The 25,000-nt window shown below is 41.6% G+C and overlaps 2 long non-coding RNA genes across 2 annotated transcripts; one reads left to right on the top strand and one right to left on the bottom strand.

Moving 5' to 3' along the window:
• The first annotated feature begins 13,116 nt into the window (after positions 1-13,116).
• On the top strand, positions 13,117-14,673 carry LOC125290743. Its single transcript, XR_007192873.1, has 2 exons — positions 13,117-13,749; positions 14,438-14,673. It is a non-coding gene; the product is annotated as an uncharacterized LOC125290743 (long non-coding RNA).
• An 80-nt stretch (positions 14,674-14,753) lies between these two features.
• Positions 14,754-15,915, bottom strand: LOC125290744. The gene is made up of 2 exons (XR_007192874.1): positions 15,877-15,915; positions 14,754-15,048 (listed from the first exon to the last, which is right to left on the bottom strand). It is a non-coding gene; the product is annotated as an uncharacterized LOC125290744 (long non-coding RNA).
• Positions 15,916-25,000: the final 9,085 nt, after the last annotated feature.

Consider the following 25,000-nt stretch of genomic DNA (forward strand, 5'->3'; position numbering starts at 1 on the left):
GTTAGATAAGATGATACGTACCAACTAGCCTAAACTCTGATGCACCCACTGTTAACTTAGCTTAGGATAGCTCATTGTGGTAGCAGCTCAACAACTAGCCTTAAACGCCCAAAAGTAACAAAAGAACTCCGGTTTTACTAACCCAAGTTAGTCCGGAATTTGCCGGAAGTGCGTCTGGGTTTTTCCCAGGCTAATCCCAAGTAGCAGTGCTTCACCTTAATGAGAATGTAGTACCAAGCATGTATATGCTTAGAAAATCGCTGTGTCTCATTTTACATTGAAATGTGTTAGCCGAAGCTAGGCTAACGGTGGGTGCATCAGACTGATCTGCACACGCAGAGAGGAGAAGGGGTATGTATGTTTCATCTTATCTAAGTTGTTGTGGAACAGAATCTTTTGTTAGAATGTTTAAAGCTCCCCTGCTGAAGGGTTGATACAGCCTCAATGCCCCCTGTAGGAGCCATAAATGTTTTCTTTATATTTTGCTTTATGGGTATTGGTTTACTTTGATTTGTGTTTTTGTTTATTGGTTATTATGGGACATGGGTGTGGGCTGGCGTGTGTGGTCAAAAGCGGCCACTCTACCGGCGGCTCTGCTGTCTGTAACAGAAGCCTAAAAAGAAGCCAGAGCGACCGGCCGGTCATCAGTACTCATTCTGCTTGACTTATCGGTTGCCTTTGACACGGTTAATCACCGTATCCTTCTCTCTATACTCGCTGACATGGGAATCTCGGTTCTGCTCTCTCCTGGTTTGAATCCTACCTCACAGGGGCCTTCGTTTAGCATTATCATGGCCGGTCAGCTATCCGCACCTCACCATCTAACCACAGGGGTCCCCCCAGGGATCAGTGCTGGGCCCCCTCCTCTTTGCTATCTACACCACCCCCCTTGGGACAGATTATCCGTTTGCCACGGCTTCTCATACCACTGCTATGCAGGCGACACACAGCTCTATCTGTCCTTTCCACCTGGCGACCCCCCTGGTTTCAGCACGGATCTCGGATTGCCTTTCAGACATAGCTACATGGATGAAGGCACACCACCTCCAGCTGAACCTCTCAAAGACTGAACTGCTGGTCATCCCAGCTAAACCTACCATACACCACGACATCAACATCAAATTTGACTCCCTGTCTGTTTCACCGACCAGGACTGCAAGAAATCTAGGAGTTGTTCTTGACAACCAACTAAACTTCTTTCGGATCATGTTGCCTCAGTCGCCGGGCATGCCGTTTGCACTCTACAACATCATACGGAAAATCAGGACTTACTTGACTCAAGATGCTACCCAACTTCTGGTTCAGGCAATTGTCATCTCACGACTCGACTACTGCAATGCCCTCCTGACAGGTCTCCCAGCCTGCGCAGTGAAACCACTTCAGATGATCCAGAACGGCGGGCGCCCTGGTCTACAACCAACCCAAAAGGGCACATGTTACCCGCTGCTCATCCAGCTACACTGGCTACCTATGGCGGCCCGTGATCAAATTCAAGTCTCTAACGGCTTGCCTACAAAGTAGTCTCGGTTCTGCTCCCCACCTACTTGAATGCCCTCATACAGACGCGCAATTGAAGTCTTAATTAGTCCTACCTGACACCTGCACTTGAGTTCAGTTTGGCGTGGGGTGAGCACGGGGGAAGGCTATTCTTTTGTGTACCGCACTTCGCATGGACTCATTGAAAGGCCTTGTATCTGAACGTTTTGCTCTGCCTTGCATACGAAAGACTATTGGAGTCTGGATTGAGATGGAGAGCAATAAACTGAAGAAACGGGAGCAAGTGTGTGGACATTGGATTATTTAGTGCGTGTAAGACAAATTGATTTCCCCCTGCTTAGCCCATCGCGGCTTCTGAACGAGTTAGTTAGTTGGATCTGGTAGCCGCAATATTAGTACACAAAAGATCGCTCATGAAGTGAACATTCGAACTTTGTTGCTGAATTTCCGAAAATTGATACTGCAATTGGACGAAGCTGGTCACGTAGTTTCTGATGTCATCGCTCCATCTACTGAGCCACGATACGATTGGAGAAGCTGATTCTACGTACCTGTTGGCGCCCGCTTTGATTCATTAATCATTCGCTTCCTGGAAAACTACCGAGAGTAACTAGGCCTACTACGACATAAAAGCTTCATCAAAGCCTCATCACTGGAATTAAATTTGTTTCCTGGATTTCAACCTGGGTAACTACTGCAGCGTTCAAAGCCCCATCGCTGGAGTCAAAGGTATTGCCAATTTTAATGACTATCAGTGTGGTGAATACTGCATTCGGCGTCTTTAACATTAAAGTTTTCCCTGTTGGATTAAATGCGTCTTCGTAGCCTCGTCGCTGGAATTGAGGTATAAAGACCCTGACTGAATCGTATGGGATTATAAGACTGTTTTGAATTTCGTGGTGTCGCTTATGAACGTTTCAAGTGCCTGGTAGGCCTACTGTGGATTATGGACAATGTTGCTCATTGCGTCTTGCGAATGTCATCCTATGGAAGATTGTAATTGATTGCTGCTGCGAACGTCGCAAGGTGTCATGAACTTTTCAGTTGCTCGCTGCTGCGAATGATGGACATTGTTGCATATTACTAATGGTGTTGCCCTATGAACATTTAAATTTCTTGCTGCTGTGAATTATTAACGTGATGAACTGTTGTGTGCTTATGGGGTTGCTTACAGTCTGATTAACGTTACTTGCTGTTGCTTATGAGTGTTTGAATTAATTTTATGGTGTTATGGTAATCGATGTATGGTCATTTACTTGAATGAAAAATGAGTGCTGGCGGGGGTAAATGACTGTCTTGAAGACAGCCTGGTTCAAAATGAAGGCTTAGAAAAAAGACAAGTTAAACCTACTGCCAAAGCATTAGCACTTAAAATTGAAGGTATTCAAAAGGAAAGACAAACAAAAATCAAGAAACTAAAAGGTTTAATGAACACAATAAATAACCTTATGGAAAACCAAAATGAACAAAATATAAAGGCCATACAGTCTCATCTTGAAAATTGTCATTCACTTTTTAAAGATGCAACCCAGCTGCATAACACTGTCATGCCAACGCTCCCCCAGGAGGAGCGGGAAAAACAACACAATTGGTTCACAAATGTACATGCACACAATGCATCCTTTATTGAAAAGGTAACAAAATGGCTCTCTGTGACCGAACAAGCTGATGTAGCTCAAGATCATGCAGAGCCCTCACTCACGGCGATTGCACAGCATGAGAATGCACCTGCCAATGGAAATGCTACAGCTGATGTTCATGTACCTGAATGCAATACGAATGCTGGAAATCCTGATACAATGGAAACGTCTGCCATACAACTGGATGATGTAAAACCAAGTGACAGCGTTTCAAATATCTCAAACCGATCCAATACTTCAAAACAATCCAATACTTCAAAACTATCTAACACTTCATCCACCTGTTCAGCACGCATTAAAGCTGAAGCAGAAATGGCTGCACTCATGGCTCGTCAAAAACTGTTGCAAGATAAGCATGCATTGGAAGAGGAAGAACAACTACTCAGGAAAAGAAAGGAAAGGTTGGCTTTGGAAATGGATATTGCTGCATCTGCTGCCAAATTGAAAGTCCTTGGATTGTATGACTCTTCCTCATCTGATGTTAGCAGGAGCAAAACAAACGGGATGAATTCTTACCTGGAAAGAGAAAGGAACAAAGTTAATCTTTGTCCATTAAACGTGGAAGCTGAGATATTTTTCCCAAAAGCATTAGCGCAACAACCATGTCATACTTCGGCTGCAGACCACATACAGGGTGCAAGGCCCAAAGTGAAACAATCACAGGCCATACCATCTGCTCAACCACCAACTCTGACAGCCCATCCAAAGCCTCAGTATGAGCATCACCAAGCTACATCTGGAATGCAAGGTCCTGAGTCTAAATATCTGGCAGCAGTCCTAGAGAAACAAAATCAAATCACATCAATGCTAGTGGAGCAGCAGTACCATTCTTTACTCCCAAAGAGGGATATGCAAACATTTGATGGAGACCCATTGCAATTTCAAACATTTATGAGGTCATTCGAACACAACATTGAGCAAAAGACCCTCAGTGCCAGAGATCGCCTGTACTTCCTCGAGCAATACACTAGAGGACAGCCTCGAGAGCTGGTGCGAGGCTGTGAGCATATGCATGAGGCGGAGGGATACGCTAAGGCCAAGTTACTGCTACAGGAGCAGTTTGGTAATCCCATGAAGATAGCTTCTGCCTATATGGGAAAGATACTTGCCTGGCCAGCTATTAAATCTGAAGACCTAAAAGCACTTCAGGCATACAGCATCTTCTTAAGGCAGTGCAATAATGCAATGAGGGGGATTAACTTCAGTTTGGAACTGGATACACCAAGTAACATGCAAACAGTGATTAAGAAGTTGCCATACAAGCTCAAGGAGAGATGGAGGGAAGTTGCTTGTAATTTACAGGAAATGTTAAGACGAAGAGCTTCCTTTCATGACATTGTTGAGTTTGTGGAGAAGCAAGTTAAAATTGCAAGTGACCCACTGTTTGGCGATCTAATGTCACATGATCCTCCAGGTGCTGTAAGAAGAGAAGTGAAACATGTTAAATCCCAACCTTACTCTGCTAAATCTAAAGGAAGTAGTTTTGCAACCACCATTGCTCCTATGAGTAAAGGCACACAACGCCATGACAAGAAGGCAGCGTGTGATAACAAAGATAATGCCTCACCCGTCACAAAGACTTGCTTGTTCTGCGGAGCAGGGCATACCTTGGACCTATGCTTTTCGTTGGAGAGAAAAGCACACGGTAACAAGATGACTTTCTTGAAAGAAAATGGCGTATGCTATGGCTGCTTGTGCATTGGGCACAGAAGTAAAGACTGCACAAAACGTCTGTTCTGTAAGGTGTGCAATCTGAGGCATCCTACATTGTTACACATCCACTCAAAGCAGTCACAATCTGGTGCAGCAAAAATGAACCAAGGAGGCAAGGGAGACAGTGGAGGGACCAGTGGCGGTGGTCCAATCTCTGTACAATCTAGTGGGCTTACTGGGGCCGGAGAGCGTGATTGTACACTTGCCATCTTGCCTGTCCAGGTGAAGTCTAGAAAAGGGAATGAATTAGTCACAACGTATGCCTTCCTAGATCCAGGGAGTTCCGCTTCATTCTGCACAGAACGCCTCATGAATAGGCTAAATATTACTGGAAAGAAAACTGGCATCCTCCTCAGGACAATGGGTCAGGAGAAAGTTGTCAGTAGCTACATTGTAACAAACCTGGAGATAGCTGGACTGGACACGGACTGTTTCTGTGTACTACCAGAGTTCTTTACACAGAAATGCATGCCTGTCCATCAAGGAAACATTCCAAAGCAGGAAGATCTTCTGAAATGGACACATCTAAAGGATGTGAAGCTAACGGAGATCGACTCTGAAGTGGACCTGCTCATTGGGACGAATGTTCCTAGGGCCTTGGAACCTTGGGAGGTCATCCGCAGTGCTGACAGTGGCCCTTACGCAGTGAAGACTATATTGGGATGGACTGTGAATGGTCCACTGAGGGGGGACAGCACTGATGACTTCACCTGTGTCGAACGAGCAGCCACTGTCAGCAGGATTTCTATTGTCACACTTGATGATATGTGGGAGCAGCAGACAAAGGTTGACTTCCCTGAATGTGCTCAAGATGAGCAGCCAGGCTTATCCAAAGAAGACAGTCGGTTCATGGAGTCTGTTAAGGAGTCAGTCAAGTTGGTTGATGGGCATTACAGCATTGGCTTGCCCTTGAGAAAAGCAGACACAAAGATGCCCAACAACAGGAATGTGGCAGTGCAGCGTGCCTTGAGCCTCAAAAGGAGGTTTGCTAAGGACGGTCTGTTCCACACTCAATATACAGACTTCATGAGTGACATGATGACAAAGGGCTATGCTGAGAGAGTGCCCCCAGAGGATCTGGGGCGTAGTGATGCAAGGGTGTGGTACCTCCCACATCATGGAGTGATCCACCCTCAAAAGAAGAAGCTGAGAGTCGTATTTGATTGTGCAGCAACTTTCCAGGGCACATCTTTAAACGCCCAACTTCTTCAAGGCCCAGATTTAACTAGTTCATTGATTGGTGTCATCAGCAGGTTCCGAAAGGAGCTAATTGTTCTCATGGCAGACATCACAGCTATGTTTCATCAGGTCAAAGTACCAAGAACAGACTCTGATTTGTTACGTTTTCTGTGGTGGCCAGATGGACAACATGATCAAGACCTGGTGGAACATAGAATGGTCGTCCATCTGTTTGGAGCCACATCGTCACCTAGCTGTGCATCTTTTGCCCTCAGAAAGTGTGCTGAAGATAATCAAGACCTCTTCAGTCAGATGACCGTTGACACTGTCCTTAGCAACTTCTATGTTGATGACTGTTTGGCATCAGTTGGCACCGAAGAAGAGGCTCTAAGAAGAGGCTCTAACCCACTATCAGGAGCTGCAATACCTCAAGAAGACAGATCTCTTGAAGTTAAAGAACTTTGCAAGAAGGGAGGATTTCAGCTCACAAAATGGATCAGCAACAGTCGCAAGGTGGTTCCTGTCACCAGTTGTGCTTGTTGCCAAAAGAATCCTGCAGAACCTGTGCAGATGTCAGCTGGGCTGGGATGACTCTCTGCCAGTCACTACTGCTCAAGAATGGACTGCATGGTTGGAGGAGCTGCAACAGCTGGATGACTTAAAGGTAGTCAGGTGCTTCAAGCCTCCTGGCTTTGGAGAAGTGGCATCCACCCAGCTTCACCATTTCGCAGATGCGAGTGAGGATGGATATGGAACGGTGACGTACCTGTTACAGCAGAACATCCATGGACAGGCTCACTGTGCCTTTGTAATGGGAAAGGCCCGTGTGGCACCGTTATAACCCGTTACCATCCCACGCATGGAGCTTACTGCAGCAGTAGTGGCAAGCAGAATGGATAAGCTGTGGAGAAAGGAGTTAAGAATGCCTCTGCAAGAGTCTGTGTTCTGGAGTGACAGTACATCAGTTCTTAAGTACATCAATAATAAGACCTCACGATTCAAAACCTTCATAGCAAATCGTGTAGCAGAGATTCTCTCCACAACTGAATCCTCTCAATGGAGGTACGTGAACACTTCTAGCAATCCTGCAGACCTGGCCTCTAGGGGAACTAGGGTGAACACGTTCCTTAAGTCCGAAGTATGGTTGCTGGGACCAATCTTTCTTATGGAACCTGAAGTTAAGTGGCCAGTAAACGTTGAACTCTCTGGCAGGCTCTCCTCAGAAGACCCTGAGGTCAAGACAGTCGTGTCTGATGTGTCAGTTGTGTGTGTGAATGCTGGCCGGGCTGAAGAACAGGCTGACTCGCTCATACGTTTCATTGGACACTTCTCGTCTTGGACCCGGCTGAGAAGGGCTGTCGGCTGGCTGTTTCGGTTCAGGAAATGGATGTTGGACTGTCGACAAAGGAGGAAAGAGCTGTTGGAAGAGCTCACTCAGTCTGGTGCAGGAGGACAGCTAGAAAGGAGGCTGCAGGGGAAGATGCAAAGTGTGAAGGTGCAGGCTGTGGACAAAGGACCTCTGTCAATGGAGGAGTTTGCTGAGGCTGAAAGGGCAATCATCAGCTTTTGCCAACGCCAGAGGTTTCCAGAGGAGCTGGCATGCCTGCAGAATGGGGAAAGGGTGAAGAAAAGTAGTCACCTCTACAAGCTTGAACCCATCTTGGAAAATGGTGTACTGAGAGTAGGTGGTAGGCTTGATCGAGCAGCCATGCCAGATGAGGCGAAACATCCAGCTATACTGGCTAAGGACTTCCACCTTTCCACTCTCATCCTCAATCATGTGCACCAGGTCACAGGTCATGGTGGGAGAAACCAGACACTGTCACAGTTGCGTCAGAAGTACTGGATTCCAGGCGCCTGTGTTGCCATAAGGAAGACTCTGTCAAAGTGTGTTGTCTGTCGTCGGCTGAATGCAGCACCAGCAAATCAGTACATGGCAGATCTTCCACATGACCGAGTTTCTCCTGATGAGCCACCTTTCACCAGGGTAGGGGTAGACTGCTTCGGACCCTTTGAGATCAAACGAGGCCGAAGTATGATAAAGAAATATGGAGTGATCTTTACATGCCTGGCTATAAGAGCTGTACACTTAGAAGTGCTATCATCTTTGGACACAGATTCCTTTGTCCATGCCCTCAGACGCTTCGTGGCAAGGCGAGGCCAAGTGCTGGAGCTACGGTCGGACAACGGAACGAACTTCGTTGGGGCCGAGCGAGAACTGAAAGAGGCAATAGGGAGATGGAATCATGTCCCGATCAGTGACTACCTCCTCCAGAAAGGCATGAAATGGACATTCAATCCTCCTGCTGGGTCTCATCATGGTGGAGTGTGGGAGCGGCTGATAAGGTCTGTGAGGAAAGCCTTGAACTCCGTCTTGCGAACACAGAGCCTTGATGAAGAGGGCCTCCACACAGTCTTTTGTGAGGTCGAAGCCATCATTAACAGTCGCCCCATTACTAAGGCATCAACTGATTTGAATGACCTGGAAGCATTAACGGCCAACCATCTCTTGCTGCTCAAATGCAAACCATCATTACCACCAGGGGTATTCCAGAAGGAAGACGTGTACGCCCGTCGACGTTGGAGACAGGTTCAGTACATGTCCGACCTGTTCTGGAGGCGATGGTTGAAATAATATTTACCTCTACTTCAGGAGCGACAGAAATGGCAGGCCATCAAACGGAACTTCATCCCTGGAGACCTAGTTATCATTGTGGATGACACTGCTCCACGCAATTCATGGCTCACTGGAAGAGTTGTGGAAGCAGATCCAGACAGAAACGGATATGTCCGCAGAGTTCGTGTCAAAACAAAAACTGGATTCTTGGAGAGACCCATCACTAAATTATGTCTTCTTCAGGAAGCAGAAGATTAATGAGCTGTATGCATGACTAATAAAGGGAGTAACATAACTGAAAAAAAAATGCATTAAAAGATTATTCTCAAGAGTTCTAGATCCAATAATAGTAACTATTAGTGTTTTTGTTGTCTCCTTCATATTTGGTTGTTTGTAATTATGGCCTGAAGCATAATTAGGGGCCGGAATGTAGGAGCCATAAATGTTTTCTTTATATTTTGCTTTATGGGTATTGGTTTACTTTGATTTGTGTTTTTGTTTATTGGTTATTATGGGACATGGGTGTGGCGCTGGGCGTGTGTGGTGCGCAATTGAAGTCTTAATTAGTCCTACCTGACACCTGCGCTTGAGTTCAGTTTGGCGTGGGGTGAGCACATGGGAAGGCTATTCTTTTGTGTACCGCACTTCGCACATCGCATGGACTCATTGAAAGGCCTTGTATCTGAACGTTTTGCTCTGCCTTGCATACGAAAGACTATTGGAGTCTGGATTGAGATGGAGAGCAATAAACCAAAGAAACGGGAGCAAGTGTGTGGACATTGGATTATTTAGTGCGTGTAAGACAAATTGATTTCCCCCTGCTTAGCCCACCGCGGCTTCTGAACGAGTTAGTTAGTTGGATCTGGTAGCCGCAATACCCCCACCCCAGGTCATCCTGAACAAGAAGCTTGTGAGCCCCCCCATTGGGAAGACGGACTCCGCTTTGAGACCAGTGGGAACAAGGTCTCTGTCTACATGGAAAAGATCCGCTCCCACGTTTCCATGGCGCCCTCTGCCAGGGTGACCATCGCCCTGGCGATGGAGCACTTCCCAGAGGAAAGAAAATGTTAAAATGAGAGCTCCTCTCTTTCTCAGTTGTTTCTCCTAGACAATAATGAGATCACAGTGATATAAAAATGAGATTATTGCTTTTGTCTCCCGCTTCTCAGGTTTGTCTCTGGAGCAAAAGAGTTAAGTTATCTCAGTGTAGACTCCCTTTAATATACAAATGAGATCTCATCAATATTTTAAATAATGCTCAGTGTTGTCTAATTTATACATCTCATATTTTACTCAGGCTGATCCACCAGAGAGCTCTCTGTAAACTCATGCAATTCTCATTTCAGATCTTTTTGGTAAATCTCAGATTAGGCTCCATCAGTTCTGTAAAAGAGATCTCTTCACAAGCTTGAACCGTTCTCATTCTAGTCATCTCAGTTTAGTCCTTTTTTGATTTACAAAAGAGATCTCCGCAAAGGCTTATACAATACTCAGACTTGCTCAATTTATATATCTCATATTTTACTCAGGCTTATCCATCAGAGAGCTATCTAAGTGAACTAATGTAATGCTCATCCAGAACAGTCTAAAAAATGTTGGGTTAAAAATAACCCAAATATATCCCAATATAGCCGCTGGTTAACTATTGGACCAACACCACATTGAGTTATCCTAACCCAATGGTCTGGGTACATTATTAAACCCAGCAGATTGGGTATGATTCTAACCCAAAACGCTGGGTAATATCAACACAATGTTGGTTAAATTGGCACAATAGACTGGGTAAAGGGTACACTGGGTAACCAATGTGCTGGGTTATAACTATATAAATGTTGAGTAAAATTCACACAGTTTATTGGGTATAGATTCAACCCAAACCACTGGGTTATATCAACAGAACTGCTAGTTAAAATAACCAGTTGTCGGGTTTTCTTAACCCAGTATTTGGGTTGCATTGAGAGAAAATGGGCAACAAATAGCCATGCAATGAAATAAAACAGTTCGACATAATTATTTATTTGACAGTTTACTTTATTTTTGAATGGATAGCCTACTCTAAAAGCAGCATCAGCATGTGATAAGTTACTTCCATGAAGACAGCTAGATTCCGTGGTCCATTTGGGGTCAGCCCTGTCAATCAAAGAAAGAAAAATAGTAAATTAACAACTGCTATTGACAGAACTTTATATCAAGACTTTCACGAACCATGATCAGTGAATGATGTTGACAAACATTAAAAATCCGGAGACAAAATATTAGCGCAATACACTCGGAAACCATAACCACCTCATGGAGTTGTTTAACAGCAGACTGACAAACATACGTTCAGTAATGTTAACGTTAGTGGCAGTGATAGTTCTACCGTTAGCTAGCTCATGTTAACACATTCAGGAAGTTAAATTCAAGTTGTCTGTAACGTTAATGTTACCACCAAAAACCACCCAGTAAGTTACATGGCTATAATATGAAGCTACCCTGAATGAATTAATATGTTGTTTGGCATGATGATTACCGTATGTGTGAAGAGACTACTTCGACTGTAGAACTATAGCCTACATTTGCTGACACACATGCTGCACTACCACGAAGCATTTAATTAACGTTAGCATACCAACAGTCTGCTAACGTTAACCTAGCCAGCTGTTTGTATGCTAATTTTAGTTCGTTGTAAAAGTTTGTTTTGTTTCTGTTCAGCAGTTCATACCCAGTGAACACAGAACTATGTTTTTAAGTGTCTGTCTGTGTAGATTTAACATTAACATGAGCAGTAATTGTAAGTTAATGTTAGCTAACGTTAGCTGGCTTGAATGACACAATTCTTAACCTGCTTAGGCTGAACGAAATTGGCAGGCAGAATATCCATTCATATCACGAAGGGTATCTCTTTGTGTACTTTTAAAATCCGTCTGAATAATAATAATAAAAAAAAGTTAAAAGCTGACACATACCTTCCAAAATCGCCTGATTTCCACTGCATGTTGACAGCTGCTGGACTGCATGGACGGTTGAAAGAATAACGATTTCCCCCGAACTCTCAAATAACTATGCAGCTGTGTTAAAGTTACCCTGGTGCTGGGTAGTGTGCTCACGTCAGGTGGGGGAGAGGAGGGGGGCTGTCCTAAACTATCAACCCAACAAGCTGGGTTACAGAAAATAACCCAAAATGAGTAAAAACAACCCCATTCAATGACCCAACAGTTTCAACTCAGCGTTTGAGTTGAGAAAATAACCCAGCATTTTTTAGAGTGAACTATTTGTTTTATAAATTAGTCTGATCTGTAAGAGCTCTAGCTGTTGTACAACAATTCTCAAATGATTTTCATTGGCTTATTTGTTTTAATTGCACATATTTTCAAGTTCACATTTGCAAACAGTAGGCCTAACCATGTGATGTGACCATAGACAGTAAAAGAAAGTGGAAAGTGGAAACCCTGAAACTTTGACGTCTCAGCCATGATTATACACAAAGTTACCACATCCTTTCTGAACATCTTTATTCAAAAAGCTGACATAAAATGGTTTGCTAAGCTATTAATTGAAGCCTACTAACCGACACTTTCAGAAGACTTCGTTCCATTTTTTTTTTTTTCAGGTAAGTGACATTCATTCCACTACTATTTCACTTAGCACTAGATCAGGGGTCTCAAACACCCGGCCCGCGGGCCAAATCCGGCCCGCATCCGGCCCAATCCGCTAAGCATACCATGCTTTTTTCAACCCTCTGCCCAACATAGCTTGGAGGTTGCAGTGGTAATCGTGATGATAGTGTCCGTAATGGATGTGGTACAGACAGCAGGGCTAGTAGAAATAGGGCTCTAAACTACAAAGTCACCCGCAATATGATGCGAACTTCTGGGTACTCAGATTACCCGCGATAGGAACTGATTTGACCAGAATACTTAATTGTAGGCCTTGTGGTTTAGAAACCATATACATCTTAGGTGTTGGTATACATCTTAGATGTTTTCCTGTTAATTTGTTATGTGGGTAATATGAAAAAAGTAAAGTAAACATGCTCAAATATGTTCATCCAGTATTTACTGAAATGTGCATAATTTGAAGTGCTTGCCATCCAGTGGCAAATTAGATGGGTAAATTTAGTTTTACTCAAAATTTTTACATTTACAGTAGGACCTTATCTCTGACCACTTTCAAGCAATGGCCTTTTGAAATTTTGATATACAAATCCAATGGTGTTGCTTTCTTATAGTTTGCCAGGTTTAAAAGTGTTAAAATATTTTTATTTATAAGCTAAGGTTGCTAGCACAGGTGTCTAAAACTAGATAAAAACACTTGCACTTTCTGTTTGCAGTTTTGTGTGGTATTTGAAAAAAAAGAACATTGCATTTTCAGAAATAGCCGGCCCTCCAATCAGATGACGTTGGCAGAATTGGCCCCCAGCTCATTTGAGTTTGAGACCCCTGCACTAGATGTTAGCATTATTTAGCATCGAGTGGGCACTTAGGCTACGTTAGCGTCATATCGCCTCAAATAAGTTAATGTCGAAAATGATGACCGAATGGCAGAAGCACACACATACATTTAGTTAACTTGAATAAAGTTAACGTTAGTGAAAACCATTGTGCTCCCGTTATGAGTTAGCTTAACGTTGGTCATACTAGCCAGGTGTGAGTCAATGAACAGACAGCTCTAAAGTTAACGTTAGTTCACAAACATACTGGGGCAACAAAGCATGTTCTCGTCAAAAAACCTTTTGTAAATACGCTCTGTGGGAATGCTTAGTCCATTGACAATTTATACAGTCTTTGGGTTGTCACATTTAAGATAAAAAACTTCAGCCGAAGCTTTAAAAGGCTTGTTGTCGGCTAGCTGAGGCAAAATTGTGAACCGATATGAACCATTGACCGTATACTTTGAACATGGAGCTGTGATAACAAGCGATAGTTATAACTGACGTTTGAAACTCTTATTGATACCATTTATTTGTTAAACACAAATTTGAACGAACACTTCTTGTCTATGCAAAGTTTCCCTGTAGGTAATCCAGACAGGCTGGGTGCTGGAGAGGGCTCTGGACTCCTAACTTCAATTCTCGTCTGTGCAGTCGACACTCGGAAGCATCACTTCAGCACTGATTCCATGGTACTTTGACATTTTTCATACATTTAATTGGAGCAACCTACTGGTTTTATATTCCAGACATCGTTACCATATACTGAACAAACATGAATGCATTTCAGACATTTAGAGTGGCCTTTTATTTTGAGCAGTCCAGGGCACATCTGTGCAATAACTATCAAAATAATTTATCATTAGCATCTTTTGATAAGTCACACACGGAAAGTAGTTGTATTATGCCTTCAAATCAGCAGGTTTTGGTTGGATACAGATTGCATAATTAAACAATATGGCACCAGTGGCTGGCTACTGTTTGACTGGACCTTGGCCTAACCGTTAATAACTACCTCAATAGGGTGTAGATATGAGCTTACACTGTTTCACTGAAAACACAAAAATACAAGAAATATTTATTCTACATTACTTTAAATACACCACATTTGTTTTTGCTTATTGCCCGCATAAACAGGGCATGTGCAATAGTTGAATCTGGCGTGTCCTGTCCCCATTCAGCTAAGTGTTCTGTGAGTTTGTTGTTCATTATAAATATTGGGAGTGAGTCTGCAAATCTTACTTCGTTGTTGTCATATATTGCCTCCACAGTCTATGATTGCCACATAAAAAATATTTTTTTTAGCTTAATTTGTGAGCACTTGTTCATAGTTTACAGTAAGCTCAAGGATGTGACATATACCAATATTTCTGTTTTCAGATCTGGAACATTTTGAAATCCTACCAGATGGGGCAGAAGTCATTGAGCAGTGGCAGCTTCTGATTTCAAGGACTTTGTTCACCTTTATTTACAGCATTTGCATCTGTGTCTTTAAAGTGATCTAATATGTATAGACTATGTACTAGCTTAGTACATATTAGTTTTTGTTATTTTAGTTTCACAAATTCAGTGGTTACCTGTAATGCTCAAGATATACAAGTAAAAAATCACCTTTACTTCTGCATCTGGGTCTTCAATTCAACCTACTGACTGAAGCTGATGGATTTGTATAAATGTTTTTGAAAGCACAGGCAAATTGGTTTGGCATGAGTTTTAATGTAATTCACAGTTCAGAACAGTTCCATAAACATTTCCAAGTGCAAGTTCAGTGCCATCAACAGTAAGTTTGCTTTCTGATATTTAAAGAACAGAAATGGGTTTGGCATAAGTAAAGGGTAGGTGTAACAGTCCATCAATAGACATAAAGTGAAATGTACTGTATAGTCTCAATGGGTTCAATATCACCACACCCCAGCCAAACCACTTCACCTGGACCTCTAGTCCCAGGTTAGAGCCCATGGACCTCCTTGCCGCCTCCTCCCCATGGCGAACTGCCAAAATAGAAAGGTAAACTTTTCATTAGTACCTATATATCTTACAAGATAATACAATAATGCAAACCAACACTACTTGTTGTAATCAACAAAAGTACAGTTATTGTACAATGCTGTAGTACTATTGTGCGATTTGAAATGGGTCTTCAGTGACAAACTACACTAATATTGGCATTGTTATGCCAAACACCGGACACTGTAACTGGATTTAACGTTTTGATAATAGCCTGACAAGAAGGGGAAATAAGGCAAGCTAACCGAACATGAACGCTGGATCGTGAAATGGCCACCGATGAGAAATTTCAATGTAATCTTAGACCAAGCTACCACTGACAACTTTAGAGCAATATAGCGATTTCAAAACGTGATATTAAGAGTTAATCAAAATGAATTCATGATGTACAAGTTAACTAATACCCTACTACGATTTTGTTATCAATTCACACCACACGTTGACAGAATACAGCGAGCTGGCTGATGTTATCGTAAATGAATTAACGTTACAATGATGGCTGCCACTGAGGATATGAGATGCTAACGTTAATCACAAAACAATAAAGGCAAAGATACATTTTTGTCAGTATGAGTTGCTGAACCTGTAATGCTAAACTGCTAAATTACTCTACGTTATTTTACCGTAACTTCAACAAGGGAGGGATAGCTAACGTTAGTTTATTTTACCTAGAAGCTAGAATCTGCAAACTCAACTCCTCATTCTCAACTTTTCAACCGTTCACCCGAATACCTTTCAGCATACAAAATTAAAAAGTGTCTGAACATGGCATTAAGAAACATATGAACTTCACGTTAGCAGATCAAACTTACCAGCAAATTATGTTACAGCAACGTCTGTGCCAGTCCATCATGTAGGCCTAACATTACAGATAGCTTAGCTGAGGCTGCTCGGCTGACGACGAGGCGGGTTCACCGGCTTGCTCAGGAGGTGGGCGGGGTTAGGATTTTCCAAGATGGCGCCGCCCATACCCCCCATAAACGGCTTCATAACCGTTCTTCAGAAAATCTATGGGTGACGTCACAGACGCTTTGTCCATATTTTTTACAGTCTATGCACCACACATGACGATGCTCTGACAGACCTGAAGTTCGCCTACAAAAAAGCATAGACTGTAAAAAATATGGACAAAGCGTCTGTGACGTCACCCATAGATTTTCTGAAGAATGGTTATGAAGCCGTTTATGGGGGGTAGATCGTGCACAAGATCCGGCCCAAGGTGACCGCAACCTCCGCCGCCGCCAACTCTGCTCAGACGCCCTCGTCTTCCGCGGGTAAGAAGGCCGTCAAGCGTCCAGCCTCGCCGCCTCCTCAAGCTGAAGTGCAACGCCTCTATATGGACATTTGCTCGCTTTTGGGACCAGTCCCTAGCGGATTTTCGATGTATTGCAGTTTTTCGAACTTCCTCGTAGGCTTCATTGTTCAGATTAGAATGTTGCCGCTTGCAAAAAAGCTACCATCTATGCCCATATAAGGAGATCACCTGTTAAATTCTCGCGCAGGGAGACGACGAAATCAGAGACGCAGACGTTTTCCTGAACACACTTTTGTCTTCAACCTTCGAGTAGATATTATAATCAATGGTACGTGAAGGCGGCACAATTAGATTGTTGCTACCCCAGAGCTAACTTGCGACTTGTTAGCAAGTTAGAGAAATCAACTTAGACTCCAGAGGTCTATGATGGTCGGACGTGACAAACTCGCGTGCAGAAGACTCCTACCAGAAAATGCAGTCTAGATTTGGCGCCCAGTGAAACCAAGTGAAACGGTGTGTGGGTATGAAGGATTGTGCAGAACTTGCCACCATGAAAACTTAGAGAAGGTACATTAACATTTTGGTAATTTGCTAACTTTCTTGCATATTTTTAGACTCAATATATCATTGAACAACCTGACGAAGCAGTTAGCTAGCTAGTTAATGTTAGCTACTTGTAAGTTACATCACTGGCTGTGCCGCTTGTATATAAAGCTAACGTTAGACAATTTAACGTTGCTAGCTTACTTTGCCTTATACAGCTTTAGTCTGTATGTTTTGAATGGTGTTAAGCCATGCTGTAGCCAAAATGCACGGAATTTTAAAATGTCTTTGGGATGTCAGTCAAGATGACGAAGCTAACGTTATTGCCACTGGTTTAAACTGGTTCCAGCTCAATTCCACTGAAAAGAGGCCGGCAGCTATGGAAGACTACGCTAGACCATCAGATCAAATTGCTGAACAAACAGCGTACCAAAATGGTAAGTATAGTTTTTCCCCACAATATGTTCTCACTTTTGTTTAACCTGCTATAAATTACAGCATATTGTAACAGGAGTGAAAGTAACCCTTCTTGTAACCCAGGTAAACTAGGAAGTAGCGTTGCTGCGGTCGAGGGTTCGTGAAATAGGCAAGTCAGCATCTGCAGTCATGAATAACTTACCAGTCAACATTTCTTTTGGAATTAATAGAATCTGTAGCATGCAAATCAAACCAGCTATTAGCCTAATATAAAACCATGATATATCTAGGTATGGTGAAGGGTATGTGATGTGGGGCTATCTATCTATCGTTTAATTACAAAGGCCAAGGGAACTTTATCAGGATGCATAGTATCCTGAGTCCATTCAATAACTGGCCTTTAAAAAAAAAAAAATCTGCCTGCCTCTATGGGATTTTAACATAGGGGTTCCTTACTTATGCCCCCTGTATTTTAAGGAATAACATTTATTAATTTACGATACCTGGTTCATTCACAAAGAAATTATTGTGTTTAAAGGTTGGATTTTTTCCTCATTTTTTAATTGAGGCATTAAGATCAATTTCCAACAGATGATTTATTGTATTCCTCTGGTTGTCTTAACTTATGCACAGTTGATGGTTTTATAAAGACACCCCTACACCAATAAATAGTTCATGTAGACTGTCACACAATGGTAAGTGGAACATTGGCCACAGCTTGTAACAACTTCATTTTTTACCATTCTTTGCGTAGGGATGTGTACACAAGGATGTGTAACCTTGTGTAACTTTGTGTAACTTGGGAATTACAACAGAAAGGAACACGTTTCAGCTAATCAAAATCAATGACTGAAACTGTCAGTTTCAGAGCTATTATTACCACACTGATAGATTGATTTTGCTTTTTATTTGCAGCCTACGTTATGCACTGTGGAACACTCTGCGGATGGACAGCTGTGGAATCCGCAAAGGTCAAGAAGGCTTTTGTTACGAGGGCTGGAGGTTCCAAAACATCCATGAAGCTGGGGTAATTTTCTCTTATTTTAAATTATTTCCAATTGTGGTGAGCATTATTGGTGGCCTCTATTGCACTAAAATTATTCAACCTTTATACAGTTAACATCAAACTGTGTAGCTATGAAAGCTACAAAATCACATTGTCATAGAAATGATAGAGGCGAAATTTCCACTAGGTTTTATGAAGATATTTTACAGATGGGCTGAACATACATCAAAAGTAAAAAAAAATGACATGGCCAAAATGATTAACTCACCAACAATATTTGTTGTATGGTGTATACCAGGGATCACCAAATGGCGGACCGCGATCCGAGTCCGGACCGTGACGTGATCCTATCCGGACCCAGACCATAATAGCCTAATTTAGATTTTCACGTAAGATTTCAAAGCTGCGCTAAATGTTTTGTTGGTTAGGATAACAGCATTTACTTCAGGAGCTTCAGGAACCATCATTTCGCTTGCTGCTACTCAGCCAGTGAAATCTGTGAATTCTGATAAAGTCGAGTCAGTGAGTAAAGTAGCCTACTATGGGGAAGAGACTGATAGCCTGAAACGAGCGAGGAGAGGAGACGGGATGAGAAACAATCAGATGGATATCTAAGTTAACGATAAGTAAGTTATTTTCAAATCATCGATTGCTCAAAGAGGAGGAAGCTAGACAGCGAGAACAGAGCTTTATATAACGATACGGGGGCAATACCACGCAAAACTGTCACGTCCGTAACGCCAACTAGGCTAAATATGGATGTGACAGGTTTGGGCAGAATTGCCCTGGACCTCTTCTATTCTGAGACAGGCGATTTTTAAAAGCGCCAATTTGAAGCACCTCTACTAGACAAAGCATATTGAGCAAGCATAGGGTAGGCTAGGCCCATTCAACAGTGAACTGAGACCACAGAATATTTTACGATTTAAGAAGGCAATATGATTGATCCACCACAATCTAGTTAAGCCGACATGCATTCACTGCCCAACAACGTGATGTTCCTGGGTTTCCAGGATTTCGGGTCAACATAAAAAAAAACTAAAAAAATTAAATTAAACTTGCTGATTAATGGGTTCAAGGAACCAGCCTTGTCTCAGCTCAAATTTTATTTTAAGTTCACGTTAAGATCTTTAAAATAGCCAAGGCTACTCAGTTTTTCTCCCCAATCACTCTTATCTTGCCTTATTTCTCCTCATTTTGAATGTTGTACTTATTTTATTTCACATTAAACATTAGGCCTAGGCCTACAATCTTCTTGAATTTCCCCTTGGGGATCAATAAAGTATCTATCTATCTATCTATCTACAACTAGGCTCCATCCATCCATCCTAATATTATATATACACAGTGGCGATTCTAGACATTTTTAACAAGGGTGGCACTAGTGAGGCACTGATTCAAGGGTGGCATGAGGCAAAACATCCAGATAAACAGAAACAGGCTCAAGATGTGAAATTAGCACAAATACATTAGGGAAACCAGATGCAAACACCATATTCATAAATTGAAGGACAAAAAAACACAAATACCTTACTCTCACATAAAATGTCTTTGTATTTGAATAAAATTTAATACAAACATATTAAAGTTAATTATCTAAGTTGTCTGTCACTGGGCTATGCTGTTCTAAAACAAATTCCATCATGGGGACATTAAAATATAATCAATTTTATTATATTACTGTAAATGAAGATATACAAAATATACTCATCCAAGACAATTCCCCCACTCTATGGCCATCTATTTTTGTAGCTGTTACAATAATTTGACCTGCTTTTTTGTCTATTTGTTTATTTTCTCAAGAAACTTGAGGTTGGTATGAAGGAGTCTATTGTGTATGTGAGCAATTTCATCTTCCTGAATCTCAATATTATGATAACAACAAGTCTGGGCAAATTATTAATTCAATTTTCACGTGGGGTAACTTGTTGCAGGCCAACCATAACCGGTTCCATGTCTTCCGATTAGATGATTAATCATCAGTTTCTTGAGAACTTTAAAGTTGTCAAGAAACTTGAGGTTGGTATGAAGGAGTGTATTGTGGATGTGTGCAAACATTGTGCACGTTGCACATGGTGCAACTTCTTGCAGGGCAACCACATAACCGGTTCCATGTGTTTGAATTGGATGACTTCCATGTGTTTGAATTGGATGACTAAAGTTCTCAAGAAACTTATCTACCTGAATCTCAATATTCTGATCACAACAACTCTGGGCAAATTACAAGTCAGCACCAGTGCTGCATTCATTGTTTTGCACTTTTATTATCACATCACCAAAAGTAGGTTATTGGTTTTACCAAAATAATTTGGCACTATTTTTAAACTACAAACCTATAAGTATTTTGATACAAAATATGATGCCATTTTTTCCAACTAAATAAAATAAAAATGACCACATACTATTTTGTATTTTACATACATGTATCAGACATACTGCCTATCCCTGGCTGTTGGCTGCAGCAACTCAAGCTAGGTAGTACTGATTGTTTTGTGTTTGTTTTGTGTTTATGTTAGTTTTGATCCAATTTGACAGCTTTGCTATGTTGCCCACCCAAAATTTCTACCAGCCCACCCAAATATAGTAGCCTAGCCTAGGTTAGAACCAGCCCTGCCCTGCATGGAGACATATTTTACGATAATAATGGAGAAAATGTTAGCAAAACTTTAGGTTTTTGTTAACGGAATCTCCCGACCCTCATTCATCTATTTAGCAACAGCCCACATTCTGCCTTCAATCCAGCGAGACAAGTGAAATAAATGTTTTTTTTTTTAAAGCTGTCATCGTCATAGGCACGATATTTAGGCTACCTCTGTTAAGCCTACACAAAGTTGCGTATTAAGGAGTATTTCCTGATCGGGGAAACCTTTCGTTCCGCAGTTCAATTGTGCCGCAGGCCAATAAAGGCAAGTGTGTTTGCCACTTACATTTCTGACGTCTGACACTTCACACTGCTGCAAGTGCATCAAGAAAGGTCCCGCCTTACACCATGTTAATGGCCAATCGTAGACTAGGATTTGGGGTGGCCAATCGAATCTCAAGGGTGGCCTGTGCCACCCGGAGCCACCCCTCTGGCTCCGCCCCTGTATATATATATTATACATACATACATATACATAGCCTAAACATTATGATGCTCCGGACCTTTGCTTGAGGAAATTTTCCGTAACGACCTCGCTGAAGATTAATTGAATACCCCTGGTGTATACTGTATTTTCTGTATTTTGTTTTTGTTCTTGACAATTGTCAGTGTCTCTTGAATGATCAGAGCTAAATGTTTTGGGCTAATTTAGATGTAATATTGAGTCATTGTCTTTGATTTACCGGATTGACCCTAAAGCACTCCTTGTATACAAATCACTTAAAGGACAAATCCGGTATGAATTGATCCATAGCTCTTGTTGGAAATCACTGTGTGCTGTTCATAGGAAAAATAAAATGTGGCACAGCCAATTCTGAGTTATCCAGAGCCATATAGAAGTACTTTTGGTATTCCTGACATAATGCAGGGTAGCCGCGGGGTCTTAAAAGTCTTTAAACGGTCTTAAATGTCATGTTCCTTAATTAAGGTCTGAAAAAGTCTTAAATTCCGTTGCCAAAGTCTTAATTTTTTAACAGAAGGTCTTCAATTTTAATTATACTAGCCTGCAAGCAAGGTGAAATGGGGGAAAAAACTAGCCTGGCGGGCCATCCTATATCATTGAAATGTATAGTCTGGAATCGAGCCATTCACCTAGCTTAATCCAAGGGGCGGGCAGAGAATTGTCTTTCAAACTGCCTAGGCATGCAATAGGCCAGCGCTACGACCATATCCGTATCCGGTCGGCAAAACGGCAAATACATCCTTCTTCGAAAGGAATGACTTAAGTGCATTGTGTTGCTCAACTTTCAAAGAAAAGCACAAGTCCAACTCCTCCAAAGTTGACGCTTAACGCGATTCAAACAACCGCTCTTCGTTTGCCATAGCCACCTTCCTTGTTGTTCACTGTCTCAGGACTGTCGCCATCCTGTTAAGCCCGCCTTTAAGACTCTCTAACAAAATAGAGGCTGTGATTGGATGACGCCCATGGCGTCAGCCAATAGAAATCCCTATGGTTTGATACTAGACGTACAGGCTGAGCAAATTAATTTGCCACCGCTAGGGTGCGTCTAGATTTCTAGGCTAGGAAAAAACAACAACAATGTGAAAATTCAACAGGGGGTTGATTAACGTCAGAGATCGTCTAATTTAGTGTTGCACGGTGCACCGATACTACAAAAGTGTTGCAATAGCTATTAGCAGTTGTCACAATACCTAATTTTATTAGTATCAATACTTTTAAGAATGACCGTGTTCTTGTTTGTGTGCACAAGGCATGCTTCTAGTGCCTCCTCCCCAAGCCTGTGGCTGTGCGTCTTTTCTCCTCACACACATATGCGCAGCTGTCGTGCCATAAACAGCGAGACATGGCTGCTAGTTTAGCTTAAGTGATTCTGTGGTAACACATAATAATAGGCTAATATCAAGTTGATTTGCTCACTTGCACCTGTTCATAACCTACCTAGGCTATGAGATGTACGTAGGTCTACTATTGGGTTTAATGTCATTTAGAAATAGGCAGCGCAACCTTTGCAAACTTTTACATCTGGAGAGAGCTCCTTGCTAACTAATTCTGCTAGCTCAGGTCATGTATGTCATTCGTAATTAGTGCTAAAATCATTATTGAACATGATCCCTTCTATGAACTTGATAGTTTTTTATTTACATTTATTTTATCTAATGACAGACAACAATGAATTGCATCCACATATCCTTATGCATTATGTGCAACTATTATTCACTAGCCTAAAACCGTGAGACTGAAGGCTACAGTAATTACTCAATTATTTCTTAAAGTGACAAACACTCAATTACACCTAGGCCTACACACCACATTAAAATTTGCCTAGGTGTAATAGTTTAAAAATAAATATTAAGTATTCAAAGGACTAAATATGTTTAGCAATTAAGCAGATTAATAGTAATTATGCAGATTAAAAAAAATACTATACATTAACTGTACACTTTATATGAATTTGAAGGTATATGAAATAGAAACATATGAAATAAGCCATAATTTTCCGTGTGTGTGGAAAGAGTCAAGCAGAATCTAGGATGCCCACTGGTGTGAATGATAACACTATATTCAATATTACTGATGATGTCAAGGTGGTCTGGGCCCCCAAATCAAATACATTTTTAAGAATTATCGAAGAAGTATCGAAATCGCAATTCTTGATGTGGTATCGGTATCGTAAAACAATAATTTTGGTATCGCGGGCAACTACACTAGTCTAATTTCTTAGGATATGCTAAAACAATACTTTGGGTTTTCGTGACCGCAGCAATGAATCAACATAATCAGTCGAAAAGGAGAGGACAGCACATCATGGGGAAGTGTTGTTTTAATTGTCATTATGGATTTGATCTGGTGTTTTACAAACGCATAATGGGTGTGATGTAGGTCTTAATTTTCATGTAAGTGGTCTTAAAAAAAGTCTTATTTGGGGTGGTCAAACCTGGGGAAACCCTGTAATGGAAAGAAGATACCGAAGGCTTTTTTGCCATATTGAGTCAGCTTTACTTTCTTGTCCATAACTTGTCTAGGTTATGACACATTTTATTGTTCTTGTTTGTTTATTGTATTGTTTATTGCCTGGTGAGCTCGAACAACAAGGCTTTGAATCAGTTTACACCAGATTTGCCCTTCAATGAGACTGTGTGACATGTTCCAGCAATACTCATCACTTAAACCTCACTGATCACAGGAGAAATGTTCCTGTTGAAACCCACTATCAGAACTAAACAAGGCAACGCTGCATTTAGTTGTTATGCGTTCTGACTATAGAGCCAGCTCCCAGATGACAAAAGAAATTGCCCAAATTACTTTTTTTGACATCAGGACTCTGAACTAAACTATTTTCAGATGCCCATTTTTTTTTTACACTGAATAGGCTTAGTCCAACCAAAACAAGGTTTTGCCTAGTGGTAAGCTGGATAGGGGTTAATCCTAGTCTGACAATACAGTTTACTCACTAGATGAGGTGAGGGAATTCAACAAACTTGTTTAAGCTTGACAAATATATCAATACAATCTGTTTTTCAATTGGGCAACATATAGCAAATGTGAGTGGTAGCTATCACATCCCCCATTCTGTGTTTAAGTGATTAATAAGGTGTGTCTGATCTTTGTGCTGTATCAAATTTCCCACAGTTATGAAAGCAGGCGGTCAAACAAATGTCTTACTTTGTATTTTTGAGTGGCTCACAAACTAACAATGTTCTATTTTCTGCTCTTCTCTCCCTCCTCCCTTTGGTTGGTTCCACCACAAGGATAAAAGACGCAGATTGACCAGCCCACGCTTTCATCCACCATTGTACACAGTATGGCACGCTTTGGCACAAGTTCAGTTTGTTTATGTTATTGTTTATTAGTTCATTCCTCTGTTGTATGATTTATAGATAGATTTAAATTGTCATTGTGCAGTTGGTCCGTACAATGCAATTTGCTTGTGCAGCTTTTAAAAATAATACTCACATACACACTCACACACACAAAAAAATAAAAAATAAGAATACACAATTTTTAAAAATAACATATCAAGGCATTAACATGCTTCCATTGCTTGAAGTCCATTTTAAAGTGCAACTGTGCAAGCTCCCATTGCTTAAAGTCCATTTTTAAAGTACAACTGT

This window comes from Alosa alosa, unplaced genomic scaffold, assembly GCF_017589495.1.
Source record: "Alosa alosa isolate M-15738 ecotype Scorff River unplaced genomic scaffold, AALO_Geno_1.1 AALO_1.0_unplaced_86, whole genome shotgun sequence".
NCBI lineage: Eukaryota > Metazoa > Chordata > Actinopteri > Clupeiformes > Clupeidae > Alosa > Alosa alosa.